General features: G+C 39.0%; 2 long non-coding RNA genes and 1 pseudogene across 2 annotated transcripts; 1 reads left to right on the forward strand and 2 right to left on the reverse strand.

Moving 5' to 3' along the window:
* Positions 1-2,009, forward strand: part of LOC113898770 — a 62,216-nt pseudogene extending 60,207 nt beyond the window's left edge.
* A 10,063-nt stretch (positions 2,010-12,072) lies between these two features.
* LOC113898851 lies at positions 12,073-16,648 on the reverse strand. Its single transcript, XR_003512758.1, has 4 exons — positions 16,066-16,648; positions 14,065-14,119; positions 13,511-13,590; positions 12,073-12,703 (listed from the first exon to the last, which is right to left on the reverse strand). It is a non-coding gene; the product is annotated as an uncharacterized LOC113898851 (long non-coding RNA).
* A 1,460-nt stretch (positions 16,649-18,108) lies between these two features.
* LOC113898852 lies at positions 18,109-20,807 on the reverse strand. Its single transcript, XR_003512759.1, has 3 exons — positions 19,684-20,807; positions 19,368-19,411; positions 18,109-18,680 (listed from the first exon to the last, which is right to left on the reverse strand). It is a non-coding gene; the product is annotated as an uncharacterized LOC113898852 (long non-coding RNA).
* Between the last annotated feature and the right edge of the window lie 1,031 nt (positions 20,808-21,838).

Below are 21,838 nucleotides of genomic sequence, written 5' to 3' on the forward strand. Positions count from 1 at the left end.
TTAAGCCAACATTTTCACTCTCCACTTTCACCTTCATTGAGAGGCTTTTTAGTTCCTCTTCACTTTCTGCCATAAGGGTGATGTCATCTGCATATCTGAGGTTATTGATATTTCTCCCAGGTAGGCACACACAATTTTTAAACAAAGTGGCAGAAGCAATTTAATGATGAAATGTATTAAATAAATCATATTGGAAAAAAATGGACGTCTGTAAGCAGAGCAAACAAGCAACAATCTTCATTAAAACTACATTGTATTTAAAACATTGACCTATAGGTCCAAGTGTAAAAAGCGTAATTATAATTTTGGAAAACACGGAGAAGAACATGTGACCTAAGATTAGACAGAGTTCATCGATACGACTCTAAAGAGCACAGTCCATTAGAAACATAATGAAGAAATTGTGCTTCACCAAGATTAAAATCATTTGATTTCTGAAAGACCTTGTTAAGAGGATGAAAAGGCAAACCACAGATGGGGAGCAAATATCAGCAAACCACATAATTGACCAAGGACTTGTTTCCATAATTATAAAATATTTTCTAAATGATATGGTAAGAATACAATTCAGTTAGAACATGAGCAAAAGACGTGAAAGACATCAGGGAAGAGAATATGAAATACCAAGTGTTCACAGGAAAGTTGTTGATGTCGTTGTCCATCGTGGAAATGCAAATTAAAGCATTTTAATGATGAGATACCACTTGTTCCTGAAGAATTACACGTGCTTACATGCTAAGTTGCTTCAGTTGTGCTTGACTCTTTGTGACCCCATGAACTGCAGCCCGCCGGGCTCCTCTGTCCGTGAGATTCTCTAGGCAAGAACACTGGAGTGGGCTGCCCTCCTCCAGGGGATCTTCCCGACCCAGGGATCAAACTCTTAAGTCTCCTACATTGGCAGGCAGGTTCTTTCCCACTAGTGAGTGTGTGCATGTGTGTGTGTGTGTGTGTATGTGATAAATACATATGATTCACACACACACACACACACATGCCAAGTTCTGATGAGGATATGGAACAACTAGATCCTGATGCATTGCTTGGGAGATGAGAGATCATTACAGCTACTCTGGAGACTGCTTGGCGATTTTTCTTTTTTTTTGCACTCACTAGAGTTCATTTCATTGAATTGATCTAAATATTTTATTTAAAGAAATATCTGAAGATTACATTATTAATGGGAAGAATATAAACATACATATTTAAAGATCTTTTTGTAGTGACATATGGGAAATAGATTTCTCCAATAACATGATTAGTTTTGTCATTCTACTAGTGGAATACATCCTGCAGAAACATGATTTTACCTTCAAATCTGAGCACATTACCCTCACATAAAAAAAGAAAAAAAAAAAAGATAATTGAAAAAAAAGGAAACTTTGATTAGTTTAAATTTGCGGTAGACCACATCTGATTTGTTGAAGAGCAAGTTCTTTTCCAGTCCCTAAGACATCCAACACCCATGCAGAGGAATTAAATTTAGATGCCCTTCTTCAGATGGCTGATAATTTACATGTGAATGAGTTCAGCAAGTTTGAGAGTTTGAACTACTTTTGTGACCCAGAAGAAAAGTTTAGAGATGCAATGGCGTTTATTTGGGAATTTGCTCCTGCTTCTGGAGATATGTATGAGCTATCTACAAACACACAAGAAAAGAAGCGTTATGCAAATATTGTAAAGACGTGGTGAAAAAGCTATTAAGAGAACACTCAAAGATGGACATTGTCGTCTATGGCATGTGGTTTTGTGTGGCTGTGTATCTGAATGTGAGGGCTTACAAAACAAAATCAAATACCAACAACACTTAAAGAAACATCTAGATAAAACAAGGGGAGATACTGTTACACTCTCAAAACTGAACTGGGTTGAGCAAAAGCATGGCCGCTACTCTGTTTGGAAAAATACCGTCCTCAGCTACACAGGAAGCTTTGCAACATTTCCTTAAGGCTGAAGAACTAATTCCTGGGTTTTCTAAGTCCAATTATATATTCTTAGCAATTTCTTATTGAGCTGAATATGTGCTATATGTTCCCGCAATTATATTCCTGAGTATTTATAATATAAAAATGAAAATATGTCTACTTAACACTCATAGCATGAAGTTGAGCAAGATGTGATTTGCCCATAAAACGTGCAGTTACCAGATGACTCGGGCTTCCCTCATAGCTCTTCCCTCAGCTCAGCTGGTAAAGAATCTGCCTGCAATCCAGGAGACTCCGATTCAATCCCTGGGTTGGGAAGATTCCCTGGAGAAGGAAAAGGCTGCGCACTCCAGTATGCTGGCCTGGAGAGTTCCATGGACCGTAGTCCATGAGGTCATAAAGAGTTGGACACGACTGAGCTACTTTCACGGCCACTTTTCACCACCAGACGACTCAACGAGTAGATAACAGACTGTTCAGTTCAGTTCACGACAGTCGCTCGGTCGTGTCTCACTGTTTGCGACCCCGCGGACCGCAGCAGACACACAAGGTGAAAACAATTGTTCACATTAGTGTTAGTCCTAACAGCCATGACCAAACAAATTCCCACTGAATGATAAATAAAGGAAGAAAATATGGTATATGCACATCACAAAATATTATTCAAAAATAAAATGGAATGAAAGTGTGTAGCATGCTAAAATGTGAACTTTGGTGCCATTATTTTTCAGTTGAAAGAAGCCAGAAGATCATATATTATACAGCTCCACTTATATTAAATACACAGAATATAAAAATCCAGGGTGACAGAAAGTAGAAAGTAATTCCTGATTTCTTAATGCTGTATGAGCTTTTTGAGTATGGAAATGGGAGGAGGCCATGATGGGCATGGGGTTTCTTTTTGGGGTGAAAATGTTTTAAAATTAGTTTATGGTGATGGGCTATACAATTCTATGAGTATCCCAAAATGCACTGAATGGTATATTCCAAATGGGTGGCTTGAGGACATGCCACGTCTATCTCTGTTAAGTTGTTTAAACAGCTTATATGCTTTTTCATTTAGTTTTTATAACATTCTTTAAATGACAAAATCGTAATGATGGAGAAAACTCCATAGTTGCCAGGGCGTGGGATTGGGAGGAAAGACTGTATAAGTGTGGTGTATCGATGTCATATTGCTGCTCTTGATACATGTACAATAGTTTTGTACAATGTTATTATTTAAGGAAGCTTGGTCAAAGGTATCTGGGAATGCTGCTTTTTTTTTCAACTTCTCTTGAATTTAAACAATTTCAAATTTAAAAGTTTCTAAAAATCTAACTCTTTAAGAGACTGAATCTTATTTTTGAGAAACTTTCTGACATATTATGTGTTGACATTGTTTAAAGTCAAAATCCAGCTGAACAATTGTATTACTGATATTTCAGTCTGTTAGTTATTCTCTTTCACAGCTTAAGTCTTGAGGTTGGTTCTGCTATGTCCACACATTGATCTGTTAGAACTTTAAAGTTTTCAGCTCCAGAGAGCATCACTTTCAACACCTAGGGAAAATGTTGTCAGAAATCCTGGAGATTTAAGGAAAGAATACAACATATTTAGCCACACACTCTCCAGTTTAAAATAAATAAATAAAAAGGAAAATATGTAACTCACATTCCCAACCTCATGAAAAGGCAGAAATTAAGTGGTGTGAAGCATCACCATGCTAGAAATATATAATTTCTTGTGTTTTGTCCCCCTGATGGTAGTTTGGTCACGAAGTCATGGCTGATTCTTGCAACTTCACGGACTGTAGCCTGCCAGGCCCCTATGTCCATGGGATTCTCCAGGCAAGAATACTGGAGTGGATTGCCATTACCTTCTCCAGGGGATCTTCCTGACCCAGGAGTCGAACCCAAGTCTCCTGCATTGCAGGCAGATTCTTTACCAACTGAACTATGAGGGAAGCCCTTTGTCCTCTTAGGATATTTTAAAACAATAAAATGAGTTAGCTCATATATGTATCCTCTTCGTTAGACCTTCATGTTGATTTATTGATTAGTCCTTCATGGCCTCTGTGTGATCATGTGAGCTTGAAGAAAAAAATAAAAAGGAGACTAAAAAGTGATACCTGCTGAGCCTGCCAATACAAAAGCAGCTTTGACAGTTACAAGAGAAAACTGCCACGCTGTCAGAAAGGCTTTGACGGAATTAAGTGAACCACGTTGACAGGATATCACGCAGCATCTGGTGGGCTGTCTCAGATGAACGCTCTCATTTCCTTGTCAATGTGCTTACGTGGGATGCATTCTGTGGACTGTCTTGGTTTCCCACAGCTCCTTGAAAGCAGGGGACCGGTACCTTGAGCAGAATCACTGCTCAGCTTTTTATCAACTGCCTTCCAAAGGAAACGTGACCATCGGAGAGGTGACAGTGGAAAATTCTGAGTTTTAGCCCAAATTGCTGGTCAAAAGGAATTTCCATTGCCTCAACGCCAGGTTAACAAAACAGGCAAAAGGGATTTTCCCCTATACTTCTGTACTCTTTGGAATACTGTCTCTTTTTTCAGGGACATTGTTATGGAAATTCACTTATCTCTGCTCCAAGAGAAGGAGAACACAGTGAAAAACTACTTTCCAAGTGTGATTTTTTTTGACTGCTTACCTCACTCCCTATCTTATGATAGACTCTCTGGTCCTTCCACACACAGGGAAGTAATAGTTACTGAACTACTGGACTCTGTGCTATGATCACAGGATCAGAATAGTATTTAATATCATAATCTGGGAATATGTTAACTATTCTATGGCATTCTTCACTGACCAGTTATTTGTTACAGCCTATTACATAGTTATTAAAATGCTTTTATAGTAGAAACAATAGAAAAAGAGAACTACTCAATAGGAGAGCTGTTATAATAATTATAGTGAATCCAGAATACTGCATTGCTATACAAATGAGGTAAATATCCATGTGCTAATATGGAAAATTTCCATGCTATGATTTCAGTAAAAAGCAGAACTAAATAATTATCATCTCTTTTCCCTAAGTAAGCAAGAAAATATGTTTTTTTTTTCTTTCTTTCTTTCCAGGAAGAGTTATAAGAAAATTAAAAGAGTGATCATCTTTAGGGGAATAAACTGGGAACTGGGGTAGGGGTATTTCTTTCATTTTTCATCTCACTCCTTTCTAAACGGTTTAAATATTTTAGCTATGCATGCGTAGCACTTTTTTATGTTAACTATCATTATCCAGGAAGAAAGAACACAGACACCTGTTCGTTTCAGTCATTGTGTTCTCTTTCTTCAAACAAGAACCACAAGCCTGCTTGCTGCATTCATCTCAGAGATTCCGTCTGTTTATTCACTGGTGATCCCTCACACTTGGCACACGTTAGGAACTTAATAAATGTTCGTTTCATAAACAAGCAACAAAAATGAATAAATATATTTAAAATGGCATTGGAGTTAAAAGGTCTCTTTAAGTGCAAAATAAACAGATTCAATTATACTTATTCTTAGTAGTACTTTCCCAGAGTGTTAACCCTGCCTGATAAGAAGTGAAGACATTCCCGTTAATGAAACACTTTTAATGCTGAACTCATTATAAAGTGCGTCATTGGCTCAGTCAGTAAATATGTCAATACTAATGCCTTGTATGAGCTAGATGAATGAACTAAAGAGATAAGCATGCACAAATGTGTATATGAGCTTAAATTATCATATGAATACAATTCTAAAATTAATTCGGGATAAAGAGTTGTAACAGAGTGAGAATTCACTTACATTAACCTTCCAAAGCAAGTCTTCCTGATTAAACTCTACAGAGATTTAAATCTAGAGTCTACATGTACATGTGGGGAAAGCCTTTCAAAGCCATGCCAGTTTTGGTTGAGAAGAGCTTCCCAGGTGATGCTAGTGGTAAGGAACTTGCCTGACAAGGCAGGAGACATAAGAAACGCGCGTTTGACCCCTGGGTCCGGGAGATCCCCTGGAGGAGGGAACGGCAACCCATTCTAGCATTCTTGCTGGGAAAATCCCATGCACAGAGCAGCACGGAGGGCTACATACAGTCCATGGGGTCACAAAGAGTGGACACAATTGAAGGGACTGACCGCCCACACACACACACACACACACACACACACACACAGCGTGTCCCCAGAGACTGTGAGCAGGGCCTGTAATTGAACTGTGGCATGTAGCACCAGAGAGATCACAGAGGCCAGTCCCGACAGAGTTGTGGGATACTTGGAAAACTCATTCTTCAGTCTAAGAGCAATCAGAAGCCATGGAAGAGTTTTAAGAATGGGTATAATTTGCCAAATGTCTTCCTTTTATTAATTGATTCAACCATGTGGGGTTTTATTCCTTAGACAGGTGATATAATGGACTATATAATTGAATTTTGAATATTGAAAATATTAACATTTTGGAAAGAAACCTGAATTGTTAGTGGCATGTTAGTCTTTCAGTTCAGTGGCTCAGTCGTGTCCAACTCTTTGTGACCCCATGGACTCCATGCCAGGTTTCCCTGTCCATCACCAACTCCTGGAGCTTGCTTAAACTCATGCCTATCGAGTCGGTGATGCCATCCAACCATCTCATCCTCTGTCACCCCCTTCTCCTCCTGCCTTCAATCTTACCCAGCATCAGGGCCTTTTCCATGAGTCAGTTCTTCGCATCAGGTGGCCATAGTATTGGAGCTTCAACCTCAGTCCTTACAATGAACATTCAGGACTGATCTCTTTTAGGATGGACTGGTTGGATCTCCTTGCAGTCCAAGGGACTCTCAAGAGTCTTCTCCAACACCACAGTTCAAAAGCATAATACTTCAGCACTCAGCTTTCTTTATGGTCCAACTCTTATATCCATACATATGACTAATGGAAAAATCAAAACTTTGGCTAAATGGACCTTTGTTGGCAAAGTAATGTGCAGTGATTTTGGAGCACAAGAAAATAAAGTGTCACTGTTTCCACTGTTTCCCCATCTATTTGCCATGAAGTGATGGGACCAGATGCCATGATTGTTGTTTTCTGAATGTTGACTTTTAAGCCAGCTTTTTCACTCTGCTCTTTCACTTTCATCAAGAGGCTTTTTATTTCCTCTTCACTTTCTGCCATAAGGGTGGTGTCATCTGCATATCTGAGGTTATTGATATTTCTCCCAGCAATCTTTATTCCAGCTTGCACTTCATCCAGCCAGCCCAGCGTTTCTCATGATGTACTCTTCATATGAGTTAAATAAACAGGGTGACAATATACAGCCTTGAAGTACTGCTTTCCTGATTTGGAACCAGTTCATTGTTCCATGTCCAGTTCTACCTGTTGCTTCTGGAATGGGTAGGTCAGAATACGGGAGTGGGTAGCCTTTCCCTTCTCTGGGGGATCTTCCCAACCCAGAGTTTGAACCCAGGTCTCCCACATTGCAGGTGGATTATTTACCAGCTGAGCCACAAAAGAAACATGCTATTCTTTAGATTTCTAGTTGTCTATGTATTTATGTATGAATGTGTGTATCCATCCATCCGTCTAAATTTATACCAATATAAATTTATATCAATCTATCTATACACAAAAAACTGATTTGATTTGCTACCATTTATGCTGAGGATTTTTGTGTCTAAGCTCTTACAGGATAATATTCTATGGTGGGTTTTTTTTTTTTTTTTTTTTTGTACTTTTTTTGTCTAGTTTTAAGATCAGGGCAAAGCTGGCGTCATGAAATGAGTTGAAAAATGTTCATTCCTATTCTATCTCTGGTGCAGACTGTGCTGAATTGCTATTTCTTCTTTTATGTTCAGCAGGATTGAATCTTCCTGAGGGACTTTGGTTATGTGTAGTTGTCAAGGAGCCCTTTTATCTAAGCTGCTAAATTCATGTGCTGATAGGTGTTTGTAGTATTCGTGGTGATTCTTGTAAAGTCTCTGGGATCTCTTCTCATTATCCTCTACAAGACTCCTGATATTAGCCATTTGTGTCTCCTCTTTTTTTTTCTTTTATCAGTTTTGATAAAAGGTCGTCATTTCATTGTTATTTTTACAGAGGTAGGTTTCGGTTTGACTGATTTTTCCATTATTTTTGCTCTTGATTTCATTGATTTCTTTTCTATTTCATTTTCTTCCTTATGTTCATTTTGAGTTTATTTTGTTATCCACTTCCTATTTCTTGATGTGGAAGCTGGTATTATTAATTTGAAGCACCTCCATTATCTTTTAAATGAACTTCAAATAAGAAGAGATGTCTTATTACTGACGTTTATAGATCCTAGTGATCTTAAATCCTTTGTATAGATCCACATTTCCATCTGGTCTAACTGTCTTTTGATTGAATGACTTTCTAAATACTTCATTGGTTACTGGTGATGAGTTTGTTAATTGTCTGTACCTCAAACATTTAATATCACCCATGTTTTTTAAAACTGACTAGGTGTAGAATTCTTCTTTCCTTCTTATTTTGCATTAAACGTGGTCATCCTGGTTTTCTAACTAGGATTTTTGATGAGAAGTCACCTGTACTTCTCCTTTTCCTTATGTATGTAGGTATTTTTGGATGTTATTTTTTAAATAATTTTCTATAGACTTAAACAATTTTATTTTCACCGGTTCTGTATTTTTCTTCCTATTTCAGCTGCTTATGGTTCATTAAGCTTTTCGCATCTGTGTATTTACAGCTTGTATTTTTTTTGTCCATGCCATGCAGCATGCAGGATCTTTGTTCCCTGTCTAGGGATTGAACTTGTGCGCCCTGCAGGGAAAGCTCAGAGTCTTAACCACTGGCCTACCAGAGAAGTCCCAAGAAAAAGAACTAAAGAGCTTCTTGATGAAAGTGAAAGAGCAGAGTGAAAAAGTCGGCTTAAAACTCAACATTCAGAAAACTAAGTTCATGGCATCTGGTCCCATCACTTCATGGCAAATAGATGGGGAAACAATGGAAACAGTGACAGACTTTATTCTGGGGGGCTCCAAAATCACTGCAGATGATGACTGCAGCCATGAAATTAAAAGACTCCTGCTCCATGAAAGAAAAGTTATGACCAACCTAGACAGTATATTAAAAAGCAGAGATTACTTTGTCCACAAAGGTCTATCTCATCAAAGCTACGGTTTTTGCAGGAGTCATGTATGGATGTGAGAGTTGGACTATAAAGAAAGCTGAGCGCTGAAGAATTGATGCTTTTGAAGTGTGGTGCTGAAGACTCTTGAGAGTCCCTTGGACTGCAAGGAGATCCAACCAGTCAATCCTACAGGAAATCAGTCCTAAATATTCATTGGAAGGACTGATGCTGAAGCTGAAACTCCAATACTTTGGCCTCCTGATGTGAAGAGCTGACTCATTTGTAAAGACCCTGATGCTGGGAAAGATTGAGGGCAGGAGGAGAAGGGGATGACAGAGGGTGAGATGGTTGGATGGCATCACAGACTCAATGGACATGAGTTTGGGTAACTCCGGGAGTTGGTGATGGACGGGGAGGCCTGACGCATTGCTGTTTAGTTCAGTTCAGTCCTTCAGTCCGTGACCGGGCATGACTGAGGGACTCAACTGAACTGAATTTACATTTTTTATTAATTCATGAAACAACTGGCCATATTTCATCACACATTTTCCTGTACCCCCCTTTTTCTAGAGTTCCAATTTATTCAGTATATATTCAGTATATTCAGTTCCAGTAAATATTTGGCCTCCTGATGCTTCATATCTTACTGAGTCTCTGTACATTTTTTTCTCACATTAGGTTTTTTCTGAGTTTGTTTGTTTATTTGTTTGTTTTTACTACATCCTAAGTTCATTTGTCTTTTTGGTCTTGAATGTCTAACACTTTTAATCCCACTCAACATATATTTTATATGATACATTTAGTCTCTAGAATTTTGATTTGAGTATTTTGGGCATGCATATCTGCTCTTGACATGCAGCCTATATTCAAAATAGCTTCCTTACCATCTTTACTCACTAATTGCACTTTCTGTTCCTTTTTACGGTCTGTTTCTATTGACTGACTAGTCTCATTGTGGGTCATCTTTCCTGCTTCATTGCATGTCTGATTTTTTTGTATAAGTAATTCTATTTCTTTATGGCTATGCTGGATCTTCGCTGCTGCATGGGCTTTCCTCTAGTTACAGTGAGTGCGGCCTACACTTCAGCTGTGGTAGCAGGCTCTTCTCATTGTGGGGCCTTCTCTTGTTGAGGAGCATTGGCTGTATGGCACGTGGGCTTCAGTAATTGCAGTGCTTAGGCTCAGTGGCTGTGGTCCCCAAGGTCTGGGGCACAGGCTCAGTAGCTGTGGTGCATACGCTCAGCTCTGCAGCCTGTAGGCTCTTCCTGGATCGAGGATCAAACCCACATGTCCTGCCTTGGCAGGTGGATTATGTCCCACTGAACCACCTGGGAAGCCCCCTTTGTCATCTTAACTTTGTCATATTTTATCAATCTGGTAAAATCAGAGCATTATTTTCCATTACTCTCTCTATATATTTTTTAAATTTCTCTTTTGCCTACACACTTGTTTTGAAGATTCAGAATCATCTTGTCAAGAATTCATTTCTGACCGCATACACCTTTTAACCCAGCAAAAACACACACTCTCCATAGAATGCTAATCAGTAATAGTGAAGTTGGAAATTTAGTTGGAAGAATCTGCCTGCAATGCAGGAGACCCCGGGTTGATTCCTGGGTCAGGTAAAGCTGCTGGAGAAGGGAAAAGCTACCCACTCCAGTATTCTTGGGCTTCCCTGGTGGCTCAGCTGGTAAAGAATCCACCTGCAATGTGGGAGACCTGGGTTCAATCCCTGTGTTGGGAAGATCCCCTGGAGAAGGGAAAGGCTACCCACTCTATTCTTGCCTGGAGAATTCCATGGACTATATTTCCATGGGGTCACAAAGAGCTGGACACGACTGAGCGACTTGCACTTCACGTCACTTCACTACAGTGGTTTCAGCTACATCTTAAAAAACATAAAAAAGACTGCTACTCAGTCAATTCTTGTGGCTTTACAGGTGCCTTCTTCCCTCCCATATTTCCATTATGCTATGCAGGCTCTTACCATAAGAAACAACCTCACATTCCTGGGCTTCCCAGTTAACTATATACTCTTCATCACCTTATTAAGGGAAAGCATGTGCATTCTATTTTGCACCAACTTTAAAAGGGAAGGATGCAGCAGAAATCCAAAACAAACTGGAGTTAACAATTGTCATAAATAAAAATTGGGAGGAGATGGGGATAGTCCTGAAGCAGTTTCCACAGCCATTTGATAAAGAAAAGCTTCCCAGTTGACTCATATATTTATGACACAGATGAGTAAGGTGATTATTCCCAATTCCTGGCAGTAAAAACTATACCACACCCCACAAGTTCCCAGCATTTATTTTCTCTCTCTGAGTGCATTAATAACACTCCTTTTTCGTAGAAAAATGTCCAGCTTCAGTCACCTTTCCAAAGCTTGGCCCTTAACAATTGTACAACCACGTTCAGTGACAGAGTGAAGTTGCAGATGGGTCAAAATGACCTGGGAGAGGAAGCGAGCAGTAGATAGCACAGATGGATTTTCTCTCTTTATTTGACCAGATAGCCCGAGTGGCACTCAGAAAAGCACCCAGCGACGCAGAAACACAGCTCCTATCGGCTGTGAAGAGATCCATCTCCGTCAGTCCCTCCACGTTGGGCAGTAACCTTCTGACGTGCTTTTGCACACAACAAGGTGTTTGATAAATAAAGCGAAAACCCTGCATCTGCCACTTCATTGTCTTCTTCTAATGGCATTTTAAATTATCTTTATGATCTGATTGTAAGTGTTCGAGGTGTCCTGAGGAAAACTGTTCACACCAATGACAATTCTTTAAAATGTTAACTGCATAAACCACAGATATACTTGGAAATGTGTATTTTTAAAATAAATTGGAATATATTAGTGTAGCAGGAAAGTAAAGAGGGTTCCCAGGTGGCGGAATGGTGAAAAATCCACTTGGCATTGCAGACACCAGAGTCATGGGCTTGATTCCTGGGTCAGGAAGATCCTTTGGGGAAGGAAATGGGAACCCACTCCAGTATTCATGCCTAGAAAATCCCATGGATAGAGGATCCTAGCAGGCTACAGTCCATTGGGTTGCAAAGAGTCAGACAACTGAGCACACAGGAGAGTAAAACTTACAAAAAAATAGATTTCATCTTAATATTTTTAATTAAAAGAAAGAAAAAGGTGATTTTTTATGCATGGATAAGGGGTCTGGGTGGGCTCCGGGAGTTGCTGATGGACAGGGAGGCCTGGCGTGCTGCGATTCATGGGGTCGCAAAGAGTCAGACACGACTGAGCGACTGAACTGAGACTTCAGCAACTGATAAAAACAAATTCTGTGGCCTGATGCTATCAAGACAATGGGAGAGGTCACCCCTAACTTCAGTCGTCTCAATATAATAAAGGCCATATGTTACAAGCCCACAGCTGACGTCACACTCCATGATAAAAGTCTGAAAACCTCTCCTCTCACATTAGTAACGAGACAGAAGCACTCACGGCCATCACTTGTGTTTCACAAAGCGCTGTAGGTTCTGTCCAGAGCCATCAGGCAAGAGGAAAAATGAAGGGCATCCAGAAGAAAGCAGGTGGCCGGCAGGTTTTTCTGACTAAATGGATGGAGGAAGAAGTTAAGAGCTTAATCTATTTCCCTTGTTAATGAAGTCAAAACGTAGTGCTGGCAAGGGCAGTGTTCTAAAATTATGAATCATTATAGCAAAAGTGCAGTTGCTGAAAAGATGGAAGATTAACCTTAGGGTACACCAGGTACACCAGGTCTCGGTCACCTAGATAAATAAAAAATAGATAATAAATGCACCTTGGTAAAAAAAAAAAAAAAAAAAGGCCAAATATCATTATAAAACACTGGAAAATAATAGTTTCAAATTAGTCTAAAGGAACTTCTGAGCATCTTGGCTTATGCATTTATGGGTGCTTTGCACATGGCATATAGTGGGCTTTAACATGATTCCAAAGCTCAGCTATTAATCTGCTTTATCTTTTAATATTCCAAACTCAAAAGAAAATATTGACTTTATATTTAGTTTACCACACAGAAAAATGCACTTAAGTATAGGTAGCTTCAATTGAACACATAGACTTCCCTATGTAAGAATGAAGCAAAAATCTAGTCAAGGGAATATTTACCTTGAATTTTTTTCCCTAATAGTAATGATAAATTGCACTGTGTCATCTGCATTCCTGTGACATATCACTTTTATAACCCTTAATGTGCGTCTACGAGACGTCAAAGTGAGAAGCACAGGTGGTAGCTATGTACAGAGACTTTTTTCTAACTGAGAACCTAACAGGAATTAAAACCACAGCTCTGGCCTCATGATCACCATTCTAAACCTCCAGAGCTAAGTGACCAGACAATAGAGACTGCTGAAGATACTTGCTGAGCTATTAGGCTGATGAATGGGAAGTATTTCAGAATATGGCATCTTGTGAAAAATAATACAATAATACAAGTACTTGTCCATCCCAGTGGTACCAATTTATAGGCAAGGCTAACTCAATACTCTTTTTTTGCCCAGAGGCCAAGCACTGCTGAACTACTTCATTGCCAGAGAGACAGAAAATAAACACACCTAATATATAGCAATGTTGTAATCAGGCTAAGACAAAAGCAGATTCCAGGCAGAATTTCAAAGCTCCTTTTTTACCGCTACTATCAAAAATGAAAGAGAAAGAAAAATGTGCATTAGAATGCTATCCTAAATTATTTTTTATAAATTATTTATTTAATCAATATAAAAGTATCTATAAGGATATGACAGGGTATGTCATCATAAGAAGAACGTTAAATTTATTTTCTAGCATATATTAATAATGAAATATAACATTTTTAAACTGTGTACCAACTATCAGCTTACATAAAGTATATCCAGAGTGTTCTGCCTTGAGTTGTTAAGAATAAAAATTTTAACTCCTGAGTAACACACATACTAACAATTACATTTGAGCCACAATGAAAACCTTCAGTATGGAATAGTTGTTAAGCAGCATGTAAACTTATCTATTTGAGAGAAAATTTAGTAAAGAATGTCTTTTGTTAGCATTGCTTGAATTTGGTTTTGCTCTGTTGATCTTACAGCACTTTGATCAGTTCTTAATAGGGAGAGGCTGGAATTTAGGAGATTACCACTTAGCTGAAGTCCTTGGTGGCATGACTAACCAGCTATATTTTCCAGAAAAATCTGTAATTGAAAAAGAAATAAATTAAACACAAGTATTTTTAATAATTCTGTCACTAACTTTACCTAAATTACATATGTTAAATACACATATGAAGTGTACTTTATATATTTTGTATATATTTGCCTCAAATATATACATATGTGGAGAAGGCAATGGCACCCCACTCCAGTACTCTTGCCTAGAAAATCCCATGGACAGAGAGCCTGGTGGGCTACAGTCCATGAGGTCCCGAATAGTCGGACATGACTGAGCGACTTCACTTTCACTTTTCACTTTCTTTTTTTTAAAATTTAATTTATTATTATTATTGTTTTTTTTTTTACTAACCAAGTATGCGAGACAACAAAAGAGACACAGATGTATAGAACAGTCTTTTGGACTCTGTGAGAGAGGGAGGGGGGGATGATTTGGGAGAATGGCATTAAAACATGTATAATATCATATAAGAAACGAATCGCTAGTCCAGGTTCGATGCAGGATACAGGAAGCTTGGGGCTGGTGCACTGGGATGACCCAGAAGGATGGTATGGGGAAGGAGGTGGGAGGGGGGTTCAGGATGAGGAACACGTGTACACCCGTGGCAGATGCATGTTGATGTATGGCAAAACCAATACAATATTGTAAAGTAAAAAAAATAATAATAATAATAATCACTTTTCACTTTCATGCATTGGAGGAGGAAATGGCAACCCACTCCAGTGTTCTTGCCTGGAGAATCCCAGGGACGGGGGAGCCTGGTGGGCTGCCATCTGTGGGGTCGCACAGAGTCGGACACGACTGAAGAGACTTAGCATGTACATATGTACATGTGTGTATATACATATACATATATATGTATATTTGTTGTGATTGTTCAGTTGCTCAGTCATGTCCAACTCTTGGCAACCCCGTGGACTGCAGTATGCCAGGCTTCCCTGTCCTTCACTATCTCCTGGATTTTGCTCAAACTCATGTCCATTAAGTCAAGAGAGAAAATATGTAATAAAATGTCCATAATCATAGTTACATAGTCACAGATTACAGATGTTCTTCAGTGAAAAGGTAATCTTTCCCCCCTTTCATATATTAATAGATAGCTAGGCAAAATGAAAAGAAAGGAATACATCATTGGAACAATATTATTAAACACGTGACCTAATTGCTAGAATACCAATACCGAACAACTGTAGAAAACTGTATTCTTTCCAAATGCATGTGGTATTTGCACCAAGACAGATCAAATCCTTGGCCATAAAGTATGTCTTATTAAATTTAATAGATTTCTGTCTTACAGAGTACATTCTCTCACTACAATGTAATTAATATATACATAATCTTACATAAAAATTCCTGAGGAATCAATAAAATAGTAATAAAGTCAGTAAGTAAATTTAACTAAATTACAAAGCATAACATTGAAACTCAAAAATCATTTGTACTCTGTATACTAAGAGGCAGAGAATTAGACGGTTAGAGAGCATCACCAACTCAATGGACGTGAATCTGAGCGAACTCCAGGAGACGGCAGAGGACAGGGGAGCCTGGCGTGCTGCAGGCCACGGGGTCACAGAGAGTCGGACAGGACTTGACGGCTGAACGACAAGATGCCAACAGTGCAGAGCCAAAAATGATAGTTTCAAAGGTTTTATTACAGTTACACTGAGAACGTTCAGTAGGTATGAACAAAATTTTTAAAGACTTTTGAGTCTTGAAAACTATAAAATACAAACTAAGAAAAATTAATTAGCAAAATATCATGTTCATCTATTGGAAACCTCAATATTTTCAAGATATCATACTTTAGATTGACCTGTACATTCAATATAAACCCAATAATAATCCCACCAGGCTTTTTCTTTACATTTACAGGCTGACTCTAAAACTTTTATTGAAATTCCAAGGGCTTAGAACATCTTTAAGAAAAAAAACAATCTTAAAAAAGAATAAACTCAGAAGACTTGCATACCTGTTCTTCAGACTTCCTGTAAAACTAACCAAGACGATCCGGAGCTGGTCAATGGAAGGGGACAGGGAGCCCACAGACAGATCCTCAGGTAAGCAGTCCTTTGATATAGACAAGCCAGCAAATCAATCTCAAGTAGAAAGAATGGTTTTTCAAGAAATGATTCAGAAACGACTGGATAGTTACATGAAAAAAATAAAAAGCCAATGCTTACTTTCACCATTCACAAAAATCTATTACAAATCTAAGTATAAAAGTTGAAAGGATGAAATTCTTGATTAATCTTACTGTGGCATATGACCAGGTCCGTATAGAAAATGGGCTGAAGCTTAGTCTTTAGTTTTTCTCGTTTGTTTCTTTTCTGTTTTACAATGTCTTTCATTTGCTCTTGCTGTGATATTGGCCTAAAAGGTGAGGTGTAATGCTTCTTTTTTTTCCTCTTATATTTTCTTAAAGAGTTTGTTTATAATTTTTGTTATTTCTTTCTTAAGTGTTTAGCAAAATTTACCAGTCAGTCATCTGGGCCTTGGGCTTCCCAGACAGTTCAGTGGTAAAGAACCTGCCTGCCAGTGCAGGAGCCACAATAGACATGGGTTTGATCCCTGGGTCAGGAAGATCCCCTGGAGAAAGAAATGGCTACTCACTCCAGTATTCTTTCCTGGGAAACTCCATGGACAGAAAAGCCTGGTTGGCTACAGCCCAGGGGGGGTCACAAAAGAGTTGGATGTGACTAAGTGATTAAACAACAACAGCTGGGCCTTGAGTTTGCTCTAAGGAAGGCTTTTAACTACAGCTTTAATTTGTGATAGGTATGGAGTGCTCTGGTTATCTCTCCATATGTAAATTCTTTCAGTTCAGTTCTGTTCAGTTCAGTCACTCAGTTGTGTCCAACTCTTTGTGACCCCATGAATCGCAGCACGCCAGGCCTCCCTGTCCATCACCAATTCCCAGAGTCCACTCAAACTCATGTCCATTGAGTCGGTGATGCCATCCAGCCATCTCATCCTCCATCGTCCCCTTCTTCTCCTCCCCTCAGTCCCTCCCAGCATCAGGGTCTTTTCCATTGAGTCAGCTCTTCGCATCAGGTGGCCAAAGTATTGGAGCTTCAGCCTCAGCATCAATCCCTCCAATCAACACCCAGGACTGATCTCCTTTAGGATGGCCTGGTTGGATCTCCTTGCAGTCCAAGGGACTCTCAAGAGTCTTCTCCAACACCACAGTTCAAAAACATCAATTCTTTGGTGCTCAGCTTTCTTCACAGTCCAACTCTCACATCCATACATGACCAATGGAAAAACCATAGCCTTGACTAGATAGACCTTTGTTGGCAAAGTAATATCTCTGCTTTTCAATATGTTATCTAGGTTGATCATAACTTTCCTTCCAAGGAATAAGCGTCTTTTAATTTCATGGCTGCAGTCATCATCTATTATTTAGAGTAAATTTTAGAAGTTTCTGTCTTCCAAAGAATTTGTCCATTTCAAGTGTGTGCTCAATTAATTTACATAAGTTTATTTACAATTTCCCCATGTCATCCTTTCAATTTCTGTAGTATCCAGCAGCATCATATCCCCTATTTCTTTTCTAATATGTTTGATAGATCATGTTTTCACTTTCATTCAAACTATTTAATTTTTTTTTCCTGACCGAGGTCTGACATTGAAAGCTATGATTTTTCCAGTATTTATGTATGGATGTTAGAGCTGAACCATTCAGAAGGCTGAGCACTGAAGAATTGATGCTTTTGATCTGTGGTACTGGAGAAGACTCCTGAGAGTCCCTTGGACAGCAAGGAGATCAAATCAATCAGTCCTAAAAAAAAATCAACCCTGAATATTCATTGGAAGGATTGATGCTGAAGCTGAAGCTCCAATACTTTGGCCTCCTGATTCGAACAGCTGACTTACAGAAAAAGACGCAAATACTGGGAAAGGTTGAAGGCAGAAGGAGAAGAGGGTGGCAGAGGATGAGATGATTGGATGGTATCACCGACAGAGTGGACATGAATTTGAGCAAACTCTGAGAGATGGTGAAGGACAGCGAAGCCTGGCATGCTGCAGTCCTTGGGATCACAAAGAGTTGGACATGACTTAGCGGCTGAACAACAGCAATTTTCATTTGACCTCTGAGATACTTAGAATTGAATTGCACAGCTTCCAAGTATTTAGAGATTATCTAGGTGCCTTTTTATTATTGATATTTAATACGATTTTATTTTGGACAGCAAACATACTTTATATGCTCTTAAAATATTAAGTTGGTTGGTAATATTCCTGCAGGCAATTAGCTCACTGGAAATGTGTTTGGGTTTTGTTCTGATGGAAGAGGCAAGGACTGATGTGACCCTGTTTCCTCAGCGTGTCCTTTCAGCCGCTGTATGTCGAGTCTTCCTGCGCATGGACCTCAGTGAGTTAGTGGTCCTCAGCTGGCGAGTAAGGAAGATGGAAAGAGGAGTGAAGGGATTTCCCTGGTCGTCCAGGGGCTAGGACCCTGCATTCCCAATGCAGGATGTGCGGGTTCGATCACTGACCAGGGAACTAGATCCCTCATGCTGCAGCTAGGAGATCCCACATGCCACGGTGAAGACTGAAGATGCCTCGTGCTCCAGCTAAGACCTGCTGCAGCGAAACAAATAAAAATAAACATCACAAAACAAAGAAGTCAAGGTGTCTGCGGGAATGACGTCTGGAGCTTTTTCCAAATGCACGCATTATCTTGGCCTCGAATCCCTGGTTAATAGAAGGTGGGGGGACACATCTCAAAATTTTCCCATGGGTAATTTTCACTCCACTGTCCTCAGACCTTCATTAACAGCCATGTGGTCCTACTTTTATTAAATAGGCTGTGGTCCTATTTTTATTAAAATAACCTCTCTCCTTCCATTTCTCTTTCCTGTATTTACCCCTCCCTTCCATCCATGCTTTTCATCAAGAATGATCCACTCTGTACCTCCTGGGTACTACAACCTTAACCACAGTCCTGAGGAGAGTACCCGCCCTCCATGTGAAGAGAACACACACACACACACACACACACACACACACACACACACACTCCACACACTCCACACACTCTTGCTAAGAAAACTTAGCAAGAGGGAATGGAATTCAATGGCAAGTTAATTGGTACATGAATTAATTGCTGACCAACTGTGTATTTGTATTACATACAAATCCATATATTAGAGGTAGGTTTGCAAGAAAGACTGGATTAAGATTTAAATGCAGAATTTCAATTGACAAACTTGGGAATTAGTCATGACGTTTAGGAAGTAGCACACCAAGCAGGATGTGTTCAATACATACTAGACGGGTGCACATATAATCATGAGCGTGACAGGCCACCGAAACTGTAAAGAAAAAAAAAAAGCAAGAAAAACAACCAAATAATGTAAAATCTTCAAGTAATCAAAGAATCATACCAAAATACTTATGGTCTCCTTTTTCAGTAGTAGAGATATTTAGAAGCTCATTTTCTGTTTTTCTGTATTTGCTAAATATCTTTCTATTGATTTGTATTTGTGTTAATTTTTGCTCTTTTATATGGTTCTTCAGTACATGAAATATATACACAGACATTGTCGTTGTTAACAAGTCATATGATATAATGTGAAATTATTACCTGAATCTTGACTTCTCAAGTCTGAGTCCACTCCTTCACAGAATGCTTTGTTCAGAACTTTACTCCAGGTTCTGTCTTCAATTTTATATTCGAATGAAAATGTGTAATCCCATGTTTAAAAACAATGTGTTCCTATTATATTTGTGGTTCTAAAATTTGTGCTTTATGTTTTCTTCATATTTTCTTAGGCATTTTCAGTGCATGTATGTGCAAAATTATGAAACAAATTATACACATCATTCTGTGTAGTAATATTCACTCTTCTTTATTTTATGCACATATGTCTCTACTTTCCAGTGATCCGCCATCTGGCTTTCACCCGGGGAACACTGCTCTTTCCCGCTTGTCCACCTGCCAGCCTCACAGCTCGTAACTGGTCCTCCCCTCCACTGGTCTCCTCTGCAGCCCTATTTACCTCCTTCTCACCTTTCAGAAATTACCGATAACTCTGGGTCCCCTAAAGGCAGTCCATTCTCCCTTGCTATTTTGGATTTATCTTTCTAAACACGCCCCTTCACCCCCTCCAGAAATTATATCTGGGGGAGACTGGTAGATTCATGAGTTCAGTCATCCATCTGATCAATCCATATATTACTTTTTATGGGAGAAATTAACTGCTTTCCACAATTTAAAAATGTTACAACCTAGATGATCTTTTTATAATCTATTTTTCCTCAGGCAGTAAATCCAATCAAATATTGAACACAGGAGGAACAAATTTCAGTTTAAGAAATAAACTAAAGGCATTTGAAGAAAAGGAAATAAGTCAGTTACTTGCCAGAAGAGAACAAGATAGATATGCATGAGGTTTACATAAGGGGCATGTTCACTGCACCGTCATTAGGCTTTCCTGTTGTCAACTAATCTAAACACCTTAATAAAAGATGAGATAATCTAAAGGAAAAACAAATTACCCACTCTTTCCTGTTTACTTATTTTGGAAAAGATTATCTACACCCTAATTTTCTACCCAACTATAATTATTTCATCTATCATTTATCTTGAATTAATTATCTCTCCTTTAAGTCATCATAAGGAAACTATGGTGTTCCTTTTCTTTCAAATCCTAAAAGATAACGCTGTAATGAAAGTGCTGTACTCAATATACCAGCAAATTTGGAAAACTCAGCAGTGGCCACAGGACTGGAAAAGGTCAGTTTTCACTCTAATCCCAAAGAAGGGCAATGCCAAAGAACGCTAAAATTACTGCACAGTTGTACTCATCTCACATGCTAGTAAAGTAATGCTTAAAATTCTCCAAGCCAGGCTTCAACAGTACATGAACCGTGAACCTCAAGAGATGTTCAAGCTGGATTTAGAAAAGACAGAGAAACCAGAGATCAAATTCCCAACGTCCCTTGGATCATCAAAAAAGCAAGAGAGTTCCAGAAAAACATCGACTTCTGCTTTTTGATTATGCTAAAGCCTTTGACTGTGTGGATCACAACAAACTGTAGAAAATTCTTCAAGAGATGGGAATACCAGACCACCTTACCGCCTCCTGAGAAACCCGTATACAGGTCAAGAACCAACAGTTAGAACTGGACATGGAATAATACTGGTTCCAAATAGGAAAAGGAGTACATCAAGGCTGTCTGTTGTCACCCTGCTTATTTAACTGATATGCAGAGTACATCATGTGAAATGCTGGGCTGGATGGAGCACAAGCTAGAATCAAGATTTCTGGGAGAAATATCAATAACCTCAGATACACAGATGACACCACCCTTATGGCAGAAAGCAAGGAAGAACAAAGAGCCTCTTGATAAAAGTGAAATAGAAAAGTGAAAAAGTTGGTTTAAAGCTCAACATTCAAAAAATGAAGATCATGCCAACCAGTCCCATCACTTTATGGCAAATAGATGGGGAAACAGTGGAAACAGTGCGAGACTTTATTTTTGGGGGGCTCCAAAATCACCGCCGATGGTGACTGCAGCCATGAAATTAAAAGACTCTTGCTCCTTGTAAGGAAAGCTATGGCCAACTTAGACTGTGTATTAAAAAACATAAACATTACTTTGCGGACAGAGGTCTGTCTAGTCAAAGCTATGGTTTTTCCAGTGGTCATGTATGGATGTGAGAGTTGAACTACAAAGAAAGCTGAGAACTGAAGAATTGATGCTTTTGAACTGCAGTGTTGGAGAAGACTCTTGAG

This window comes from Bos indicus x Bos taurus, chromosome 9 (genome assembly GCF_003369695.1).
Source record: "Bos indicus x Bos taurus breed Angus x Brahman F1 hybrid chromosome 9, Bos_hybrid_MaternalHap_v2.0, whole genome shotgun sequence".
Classification (NCBI taxonomy): domain Eukaryota; kingdom Metazoa; phylum Chordata; class Mammalia; order Artiodactyla; family Bovidae; genus Bos; species Bos indicus x Bos taurus.